At 46.5% G+C, this 11,139-nt stretch overlaps 1 long non-coding RNA gene across 1 annotated transcript; it reads right to left on the reverse strand.

The window, feature by feature from the left end:
* Window positions 1–1,235: 1,235 nt before the first annotated feature.
* LOC144590112 (uncharacterized) lies at window positions 1,236–10,612 on the reverse strand. Its single transcript, XR_013546176.1, has 3 exons — window positions 10,564–10,612; window positions 4,010–4,068; window positions 1,236–1,322 (listed from the first exon to the last, which is right to left on the reverse strand). It is a non-coding gene; the product is annotated as an uncharacterized LOC144590112 (long non-coding RNA).
* Window positions 10,613–11,139: the final 527 nt, after the last annotated feature.

The following is an 11,139-nucleotide window of genomic DNA, read 5'->3' on the forward strand; positions in this document are numbered from 1 at the left end:
GTAAACTATGGACTTGCTCCTCAAGATTCCTCTGCAGATAATGCTACGGAGGGTTTAATTTATAAGGACCAGACTCGAGCAGAGGGCAAAGCTTTAAAGTGAGAGTGGCAAAGTTTAAAGGAGAGTGGTGGGTGCCTGGAACACACTGCTGAGGGTGGTGGTGGAGGCAGATACAATAGTGACATTTGAGGCCTTTAAATAAGTACATGGATATGCAGGGAATGGAGGGATGTGGATCATGTGCAGGTGGAGGAGATTAGTTTATCTTGGCATCATGAACAGCACTGACATTGTGGGCCAAAGGGCCTGTTCCTGTGCTGCATTGTACTGATAGGCCTGGAACAATGCAGGGTGTAACACAGGGAACTTCGATCATGTGGATGATCACAGTCTTTTCCCAAGGGCGGGAGAGTGTAAAACTAGATTTTCGATGAGAGGGGAAAGATTTAAAAGGGATCTGAGGGTGGTGGGAGTATGAAATGAGCTGCCAGAAGAGGTAGGAGGAGCGAGTACAATAACAATATTTCAAAGTTATACGGACAGATACATGGATTGGAAAGGTTTAGAGGAGTATGGGCCAAACGCAACCTAATGGGTGTGGCTCGAGGTGAACACTTTGGTTAGCATGGAAGAGGTGCTGAAGGCCCTGTTTCCATGCTGCATAGCTCTCTGTCTATATGATCTATATTCTGCCTCTCCCTCTACCCATCCATCTCTTTCTCCCTGCCTGTATAGCTCTCCATCTCTTCACATCTGTCCTCCTCTCCTCTTTTCACACATCTATCTGTAACTATCTATCTATCTTCCTGTGTCTGCCTGTTTCCCACATCTGTTTGTTTTGTCAGGCATCTGTGCATCTCCCCCTTCTCTCTCTCCCTCGCTGCATCCTTTATCTCCCACTCTCTCTCTGCCACTCACACACTGTTGCTCTCTCCTTGAACTCTCCATCTTTTCCATCCCATCTCTTTGTGCTCTGTCCTCAATCCCCTCTCCTTCTCATTGTCCCCCCCCTCTGTCACTCTTACTCTCTCCATCACTTCTCCCTCAGACTCTCTCTCTGTCCGTCCTCCTCCTCTCCCTCCTTCCATCTCTCTCTCTCTCCATCTCCCTGCCTCTGTCTATCTTCTTCCATATATTTGTCTCTCTGCCACCCTTCCTCATTTTGTCTCTCTCTCCTCCCGTGGATGGTGGTGGTGGGGCTGTATGTCAGTGAGATACACACATCAGGTCCTCACCTGTAGTAGTTCAGACCTTTCTCAAAGTACTCACGCACTGTTAATGTCTGAGTAGCAGGCTTACCGTGTGCCTCCCATTCATGGGACCTGTGGAAAGAGATTAGGAACAGCAATGTTTCAATATGAAGAGTTTTCAAGAGTGCAGAGCTGAAAGATGGATTGAAGGAGAAACAGAAACTGTCTTTGAATGATATTGGTGGTGAGACCACACTTGGACTATTGTGCAAAGTTCCAGTCACCCAACTACAGGAATTATTCCAATTAAATATATAGGAATAATTTCAACTATGGGAACCCCGTCATTAAGTTGGAAAGGGTACAGAAGAGATTCATGAGGATGTATCAGGGACAGGAGGGATTGAATGACATGGAGGGACTGGACAGGCTGGGGCTGTTTTCACTGGAGCGAAGAAGGCAATAAAGTGACTGCTTTCCCAGGGTTGGGGTGTCTAAAACATGAGGGCATAGGTTTAAGGTGAAAGGGGAAAGATTTAAAGGGGACCTAAGGGGCAATCTTTTCCACACAGACGGTGCTACATTTACGGAATAAGCTGACAGAGGTCATGTAGAGATGGATTTAAAAGACATTTGGACAGGCATATGGATAGAAATGTTTAGAGGAAGTTAAAAACAAGTTGGTGGAGGAACTTAGCAGACCAGACAGTATCTGCAGGGAGAAAATGGACTGATGACTTTTCAGATCAGGACCTTTCTCCAGTCTGAAGACCAGGAACCAAAACATTATTTGTCCAGTTGGAAGGGGAGGGGTAGGGGTAGGGGTGGGGGTGGGGAGAGTGGGTTATGTCCATGGTGGGGGTGGGGGTGGGGAGAGTGGGTGATGAAGGAGAATGTCCATGGGAGGGGAGCGATGATGGGGGAGAATGTCCATAGGAGGGGTGGGGGCAGGGAGGGTGGGTGATGAGGGAGAGTGTCCGTGGGTGGGGAGGGGGTGGAGAGAGTGAGTGTTGGGGGAGAGTGTCAGTGGGATGGGAGGGGTGATGGGGGAGAATGTCCACAGGAGGGGTGGGGTTGGGGAGAGTAGGTGATGAGGCACAGTGTCCATGGATGGGGAGAGTGGGTGATGGGGGAGAGTGTCCGTGGGAGGGGTGTAGAGAGTGGGTGGTGTGAGTGTCCGTTGAAGGGTGGGAAGGGGGTGGGGAGAGTGGGTGATGGGGCAGAGTGTCCATAGGAGGGGTGGGGATGGGGAGAGTGGGTGATGGGGGAGAGTGGGTGATGGGGGAGAGTGGTGGGGAGAGTGGGTGATGGGGCAGAATGGGTGATGGGGCAGAATGGTGGGGAGAGTGTCCGTGGGAGGGGATCCAGTGGGTTGGAGATTTGACTCATATGAAGGTACAGCACAGCAGTCAGTTATTTGGCTTACTGAGTCTGCACTGACCACCAAGCACCCATTTTATGATCAATTGCCCCATAGATTCTCCCCCTTCATTTATAGCAGCCAATTAACGTAGCCCTCACACATCTTTTGAATGTGGGAAGAATCCAGAGCACCCTTGGGAAGCCCACAGAATAACAGGGAGAATGTACAAACACAGGCAGAGGCAGATATCAGGATTGAACCAGGGGTTACTGGAGCCGTGTGGTGGTAGCTTTACTAGTTGTACCACTGTGCCACCTAAACCATTGAACAGACAAACTTTGGTGTTCAAACCCAAGGATTGCAGGTGTGCAGTACACAAGGTTGCCAGCACAGGTGTGCACAATATTTCCCTTCATTTGTCAGGCACTAAATAAGAACAGTGTTACAACTTTATCTATTGGTCAGGCCACACCTGGAGAACTGTATAATTCTGATCTAGGATTAGGCACCTGAATTATGAGGAACGACTGGATAGACAGCGTTAGCTTTCTCGGGAGTTGAGGAGGCTGAAGGGGACCCGGTGGACATGCACAAAGGTATGAGAGTAAGAGACAGAGCAGATAGTAGGAAACTAGATGGCTCACTTTTAGGAGAAGTGGGAAAAGATTTAGAGATCTGAAAATAACTTTTTCAAGAGAGGGTAGTTGGAATCTGAAACACACTGCTCGAGGCAGTGGAAGCAGTGACTCTCACAACATTTAGAAGTTAGAAGAGGATTGATGAGGGCAGTGGGGCCTGCTAAATTCAGCAAGGCCTTTGACAAGGTATCGCATTGTAAGCTCGGCTGGAAGGTTAGATCACATGGGATCCACGGCAAACTAGCCAATTGGTGAGAAAATTGGTTTGATGGCAAGAGCCAGAGGGTATAGTAAAGAGTTGTTATTCAGATTGGAGATCAGAAACCAGTGGTGTGCCACAGGGATCGATGCTGGGTCACTATTGTGGAATGACCGAATGGCCTAATTCTGCTCCAATCACTTATGACCTTGTCATGGCCCAGCTAATGTCCACATAGACAACGATCTTTAACCTCAATCAATCCTCTTGGTCACCTCTTTAAAAAACTGTCTGCTTTGTGAGATATGATTCCCTATGATTATCCCTGATCAGTCTTTATCTATCAACTGCTGGTAAATGATGTCCCTCAGAATCACCTGCAGTTACGTACCCACTACTGATGCAGGCTCACTCACCAGTGGTGCCCTGGCTTGTCCTTGGTGCCCTTAAATAACTGTACATTAGCCACCCTCCAGTCTACTGGAACTTCACCTGTGCCTAAAGATGATGGTAATATCTGTGCAAGGGCTCCACAATTTCTACCCTAGCTTTTCACAAGGTGCAAGTATACATTTGGTCAACCCCTGGGGATTTATCCACCTTAGGTACAAACCATTACCAAAGAGTGTCTTTGCCAGACAGTTCGGGCCAAACCTTGTCCAAATCAGGCTGTAAAGACTGAAAATAAACAAATTAACATTTTGTGTCAGGACAAGAGTGAAATAAAAACTGAAAATACAAGAAAGAGAACATCACATACCCTACACAGCGATAGCAGCTGGATTGCAATCAAGTTGAACAGCTATATGAAAACAGATGCAGGTATCTGGGAATAGGGTGGGATCTAATCCAGGGATTTGGGGGTTTGTAAATAAACAGATACTCAGGAATTACAGGTTGGAATCCAAGTGAGGATTTCCACATAATCTAACAGAAACCCAAAAGTTATGTGTAGACTTGAATATTGAGTCGTAGATTTATAGTTATAGAGTCATAGAGTGGTACAGTGTGGAAACAGGCTCTTCGGCCAAACTCGCCCATACCGGCCAACAGTGGCCCAGCTACCCTAGTCCCACTTGCTTGGTCCATAATACTCCAAACCTGCCCTATCCATGTACTTGTCCAACTGTTTCTTAAACGATGGGATAGTCCCAGCCTCAACTACCTCCTCTGGCAGCTTGTTCCATACACCCACTACCCTCTGTGTGAAAAAGTTACCACTCGGATTCCGATTAAATCTTTTCCCCTTCACCTTGAACCTATGTCCTCTGGTCCTTGAATCCCCTACTCTGGGTAAAGGACTCTGTGCATCTACCCGATCTATTCCTCTCATGATTTTATACACCTCTATAAGATCTCCCCTCATCCTCCTACGCTCCATGAAATAGAGACCCAGCCTAGTCAAACTCTCCCTATAGCTCACACCCTCTAGTCGTGGCAACATCCTTGTAAATCTTTTCTAAACCCTTTCAAGCTTGACAATATCTTTCCTATAACATGGTGACCAGAACTGAACACAATATTCTAAATGCGGTCTCACCAACGTCTTATAAAACTGTAACATGACCTTCCAACTTCTATACTCAATACTCTGACTGATGAAGGCCAAAGTGCCAAAAGCCTTTTTGATTACCTTATCTACCTGCGACGTGACCTTCAAGGAACCATGCACTTGTACTCCTAGATCCCTCTGCTCTGCAACACTACACAGAGGCCTACCATTTTACTGTGTAGGTTCTACCCTTGTTCGACGTCCCAAAATACAACACCTCACACTTCTCTGCATTAAATTCCATCAACCATTCCTCCGCCCACCTTGCCAATCGATCCAGATCCTGCTGCAATTGTTCACAACCATCTTCACTATCTGCAAAACCACTAACTTTGGTGTCATCAGCAAATTTGATAATCTTGCCCTGTATGTTCTCATCCATTGATGTAGATGGGAAACAGTAATGGGCCCAGCACCAAACCCTGAGGCACACCACTAGTCACAGGCCTCCATTCTGAGAAGCCACCTTCCACCATCACCCTCTGCCTCCTTCCATGGAGCCAATTAGCTATCCTTTCAGCTATCTCTCCTTGGATCCCATGAGATCTAATCTTCCAGAGCAGCCTACCATGTGGAACCTTGTCGAACACCGTACTGAAGTCCATTAACACAACTTCTACAGCTCTGCCCTCATCAACATTTTTGCTCACGTCTTCAAAAAAATCAATCAGAATTCTGAGACATGACCTCCCCACGTACAAAACCATGCTGACTATCCCTAATTAGCCCTTGCCCATCCAAATGCCTGTATATTCTATCCCTCAGAATACTCTCCAGTAACTTACCAACTACAGATGTTAAGCTCACCGGCCTATAGTTCCCAGCATTTTCCCTGCAGCCTTTCTTGAAAAGAGGCACAGCATTTGCCACCCTCCAATCTGGCACCTCTCCTGTATTTAAGGATGACTCATAAATTTCAACCAGGGCTCCCGCAATTTCCTCTCTAGTTTCCCGGAATGTCGTCGGATATATCTGATCAGGCCCCGGAGATTTGTCTACCTTCATACACAACAGTACCTTCAGTACTTCCTTGATGGTAACAATGACTCTCATGACACTTCCAGTGAATGCTCCAATTTCCTCTGCCCTACTGTCTTTCTCCTCGGTAAATACAAAGGAGAAATACTCATTTGAGGACCTTGCCCATCTCCTGTGGCTCCACACAGAGGTGACAGTTTTTATTCCTGAGATGTCCCACTCTCTCTCTAGTTACCCTTTCTCCCTTAATTATTTATAAAATCTTTTGGAATTGTTCTTGAGGCTACCCGCCAGAGCTATCTCCTGGCCTCTTTTTAGCCTTTCTGTTCTCCTTTTTTTAGTTGCTCCTTAGTTCCCAAAACTCCTCCAGGGGTGCACTTGATCCCAGCTGCCTATACCTGTCCCATGTATCCTTCTTGTTTTTGACTAACATCTCAATTTCCCTCATCAGCCAAGCTGCCTTCTTTGCCTGCTATGCCTTTCACTCTAACGGGGACGTACACATCCTGAGCTCTCTTTAGTACACTTTTAAAAACATCCCACTTGGCCGATGTTCCTTTCCCCATCAAATAACCTGCTCCAGTCAACTTGAAGGTTCTCTCATACCCTCAAAGTTGGCCTTACCCCAGTTGAGCAAGTTAGGAAGAGGGGATGTTCAACGAGATCTGGGTGTCCTAGTGCATCAGTCACTGAAAGGCAGCATGCAGGTACAGCAGGCAGTGAAGAAAACCAATGGAATGTTGGCCTTCGTAACAAGAGGAGTTGAGTATAGGAGCAAAGAGGTCCTTCTACAGTTGTACCGGGCCCTGGTGAGACTGCACCTGGAGTACTGTGTGCAGTTTTGGTCTCCAAATTTGAGGAAGGATACTCTTGCTATTGAGGGCGTGCAGCGTAGGTTCACTAGGTTAATTCCCGGAATGGCGGGACTGTCGTATGTTGAAAGGCTGGAGCAATTAGACTTGTATACACTGGAATTTAGATGGATGAGGGGGGATCTTATTGAAACGTATAAGATAATTAGGGGATTGGACACATTTGAGGCAGGAAACATGTTCCCAATGTTGGGGGAGTCCAGAACAAGGGGCCACAGTTTAAGAATAAGGGGTAGCCCACTTAGAACGGAGATGAGGAAGAACTTTTTCAGTCAGAGAGTGGTGAAGGTATGGTATTCTCTGCCTCAGAGGGCAGTGGAGGCCAGTTCGTTGGATGCTTTCAAGAGAGAGCTGGATAGAGCTTTTAAGGATAGCGGAGTGAGGGGGTATGGGGAGAAGGCAGGAACGGGGTACTGATTGGGAGTGATCAGCCATGATCACATTGAATGGCGGTGCTGGCTCGAAGGGCTGAATGGCCTACTCCTGCACCTATTGTCTATTGTCTATTGTCTAACACATGGTCCCTCTCCATCCCGGTCCATAGCTTTCTTAAACCTCATCTGAACCCTTCATGCTATGATTTTCCCAGTCTATATTAGGAACGTTAAAATCCCCTACTACAACAACCTTATTTGACCTGCAGCTGTCTGCAATCTCCTGGCACATTTGCTCTTCTAATTCCCGTTGACTATTTGGGCATTTGTAGTACACCTCTTTCCTGATCATCCCTTTCTTGTTCCTCAGCTCCACCTACATAGCTTCACTAGACGAACTGTCCGTAATGTTACCTCTGAACTTAACCTCTGAACCTAGCCGTGCCATCCTCCTTAATAAACAATGCAACTCCCCCTCTGCTTTTTTCCTCACCCATGTCTCTCCTGAAGCTCCTGTACCCCGGATCATTGAGCTGCCAGTCCTGCCCCTCCCTTATCCAGGTTTCAGTCATGGCTATAACGTCCCAGTCGTGCGAACCTAACCACGTCCTAAGCTCATATGCCTTACCCATCAAGCCCTTGCATTAAAATACATGCAGTTTAAACCATCAATCCTTCCTCGCTCTCCGGGTTTTTCCCTCTTCTGTCCATCAACCTTTCCTACACCACCCTCCATTCTAACCTCTCCTGTGCCTCTGTCCTGCACGAGATCCCACCCCACTGCCAATCTAGTTTAAACCCTCCCATGTAGCATTAGCAAACCTTCCCGCTAGGATGTTGTTCCCCTCCAGTTTAGGTGCAACCCGTCCCTTTTATTCAGGTCACCCCTGCCCCGGAAAAGATCCCAAAGATCCTGAAATCCGAATCCCTGCCCCCTGCACCAACTCTTCACGGAGTTGGACAAAAACAATTCACCAGGATGTTGGCTGAAAAGGAGGTTGATAAAGGATAATAAGATCATGAGGGGCATTGACAGCATAGATAGTTGGAGTCCTTTCCCCAGGGTAGGAATGTCCAGATACATGGGTAGGAAAGGAATAGAGAGATGAGATCCCAATGTGGTCAAATGGGGTCATGCAGATGAGGATCATGGTCAGCATAGACAAGGTTACCTGAAGGAAACGTTTCTGTGCTGCATTACTCTACAACTCTATAAGCATCGAATTGAGCTCTTTGGCATACTGGGTTCATGCAATTTACCCAACTACACTAATCCCATTTGCCCACATTAAGACAGTATCCCTCTCTGCCAAGTCCTATTTAAGCATTTGTCTCAAAGCTTTTTAAACATAGGATTCCGATTAACATTTAGTGCGGAAACAGGCCCTTTGGCCCAAGTCCTCGCCAACCAGCGACCCTTGCACTATCCTACACACACTAGAGATGGGGTTTTTAACATTTACCAAGCTTACAACCCAAGAGTATGAATATGGAATCCTCCAATTTTAGGTGACCTCTAACAACCCCCCCTCCCCTCCCCCCCCCCCCCCCCGCCTTACCTGGCTCACGCCTATTTCTCCCTTCCCCCTCCTCTTACATCTCTTCCTATGGCTTCACAATTTGTAATCCCCCTCCTCTCTTCCAGCTTTCTTTTCCCCCACCCCTTACAATCAGTCTGAAGAAGTATCCTGACTTGAAACGTCTCCAATCCACATTCCCAGAGATGTTGCCAGACCCACTGAGTTACTCCAGCATTTTGTTTCTTTGTTTAACACAGACCAGACTTAGACCCAACCAGTGACCCAACCAACACAATCACTGACTTGTCAGACCCTGGTCATCCTTCTCCCTGTTCCCTTCCAGCAGAAGGTACAGAAGCTTGAAAGCGTGCAACACTAGACTCCAGAACTGCTTCTTCCCCTCTGTTATCAAGCTTCTGAACGGTCCTTCCATTAACTAGGGGACTAAACCAATTCACCTCTACTGCATTGCAGACATTGGACTTTGTTTCTGGAACTAATGCACTACAAAGCTGAGAAACATATTCTCAGTTACTCCAGCACTCTGTATCTTCCCCTTTGTTCTATCTATTGCATTCGAGTTTGGCTTGATTGTATTTATGTATAGTATTTTCTGATCTGATTGGAAAGCATGCAAAAGAAAGCTTTTCACTGTATCTCGGAACATGTGACAACAATAAACTTAAGCTGAACCTAGACCTAATATTGTGTAGGAAAAAACTGCAGATGCTGGTTTAAATCGACGGTAGACACAAAATGCTGGAGTAACTCAGTGGGACAGGCAGCATCTCTGGAGAAAAGGAATGGATAACATTTCGGATAAGACTTCTTCAGACTGAAGGGTCTCGATCTGAAATGTCACCCAGTCCTTCTCTCCAGAGATGCCTCCTGTCCCGCTACACCTAATATTCACAGGTGAAATACTACAAGATTGGAAGGCTTGAGTTATTAGGTGACATTAGATCAGCTGTGGACACAAGAAACTGCAGGCGCTGGAATCTTTAGCAAAAACAATGCTGGAGTAAGATGCTGGATTCAGGCAGCATCTGCAGAGGGAATGGACAGGAAACCTTTTGGGTTGGGAACCTTCTTCAGATTGATCAGACTGAACAGACAGGGACTGTTTTCCCTGGAGTGAAGGAGGCCGAGGGGTGATCTTATGGAGGTTTATGAAATCATGGGAAGCATAGAGAAGGCGCATGGTCACAGCCTATACTCCAGCATAGGGGAGTCTAAAACTAGAGGGCGCAGCTTTAATGTGAGAGGGGAGAGACTTATTCCCACATAGGGTGCTGGGTATAAGGAAGAAGCTGCCACAGAAATTGGTAGAGATGGGTAGAATTATAACGTTTAAAAGACATTTGTACAGGTTTATGCATAGGAAGGGTTTAGAGAGATATGAGCCAAACAGGCAAAGCTCACTAGCTTTGGTAGACATCTTGATTGGCATGGATAAGCTGACAGGTCTCTTTGCATGCTGCATGATTCTAATATCAGATATCTGTGGGGGAGTAACATGCTTGGATCTATGGCAGGAGTTCAGATAGTTTATGTGTGGAAATAACAGATACCAGAGTTACAGAGTGGGAAGTCATTCATTGTCTGTAGGAAGTCATTTACATGTTGAATAACAGATACTAGGAGTGGGTTACAAACTGAAGGTTTTCAATGGGTTTGTGTGTTAATGTACACAATCTCAAATACTGCAGCTGAGGCCAATGTAAAATGCCCAGAGAACAGACCTGAGAACACTTCCTGCTGCTGTGTGATTTGAAAAGCCCACCCACCCTCTAGAGAAATTGACCAAAGGCCTGTGTGCCAGCGTGTCACCCCAGACCCAAAACCCACGATGGTCTTGAACCGTAAGTACTACTGACCTTTATTTTATTGTAGTCATACAGATCCATATTCTCATTGCCACCCTTGGGGGGCCTGGAAGATAAATGGATGGGATGAGTTACTACCTCCAAGCTGAAGAGTTCCTGCACTTTGCTGACAACTTCTTCACAGGGACAACACTTCCTGTTCTGTCTCAGTGCCAGAGACCAGGGGCTCCGTGGTAACTCCAGCGTTGCAGAATCGGTGCTCCCACACTGCAGCTTGGAGCAATGACAGCAAATATACCCCGTCCCGGGTTTGCCGGGTGTGAAGTGTAATAGTGAGGAGGTGTGGGAATTGTGGGAAGAACTGAACTGCTCTCTGTCTTATGAGCACTTCGTACCGTGGAAATAGAACTTTATTTTAGTGAAGTGTCTCATAGGTTGAACATGTCTGACCTTGTACTTTTGATCTTTAATGTTAAGGCTGATAAGGGAAAGAAGAGAATTCTGGATCACAATAGTTAACCATGTTAACAAATATACGTGACCCACTCCACATTTCTTGCTATTAAATATGATATTAAAAGGTCGCATGCTCTGAGTCAGCAGAGCAGTCTCTGGCTTGACACGTTA

This window comes from Rhinoraja longicauda, unplaced genomic scaffold (assembly GCF_053455715.1).
Source record: "Rhinoraja longicauda isolate Sanriku21f unplaced genomic scaffold, sRhiLon1.1 Scf000139, whole genome shotgun sequence".
Lineage (NCBI taxonomy): Eukaryota > Metazoa > Chordata > Chondrichthyes > Rajiformes > Arhynchobatidae > Rhinoraja > Rhinoraja longicauda.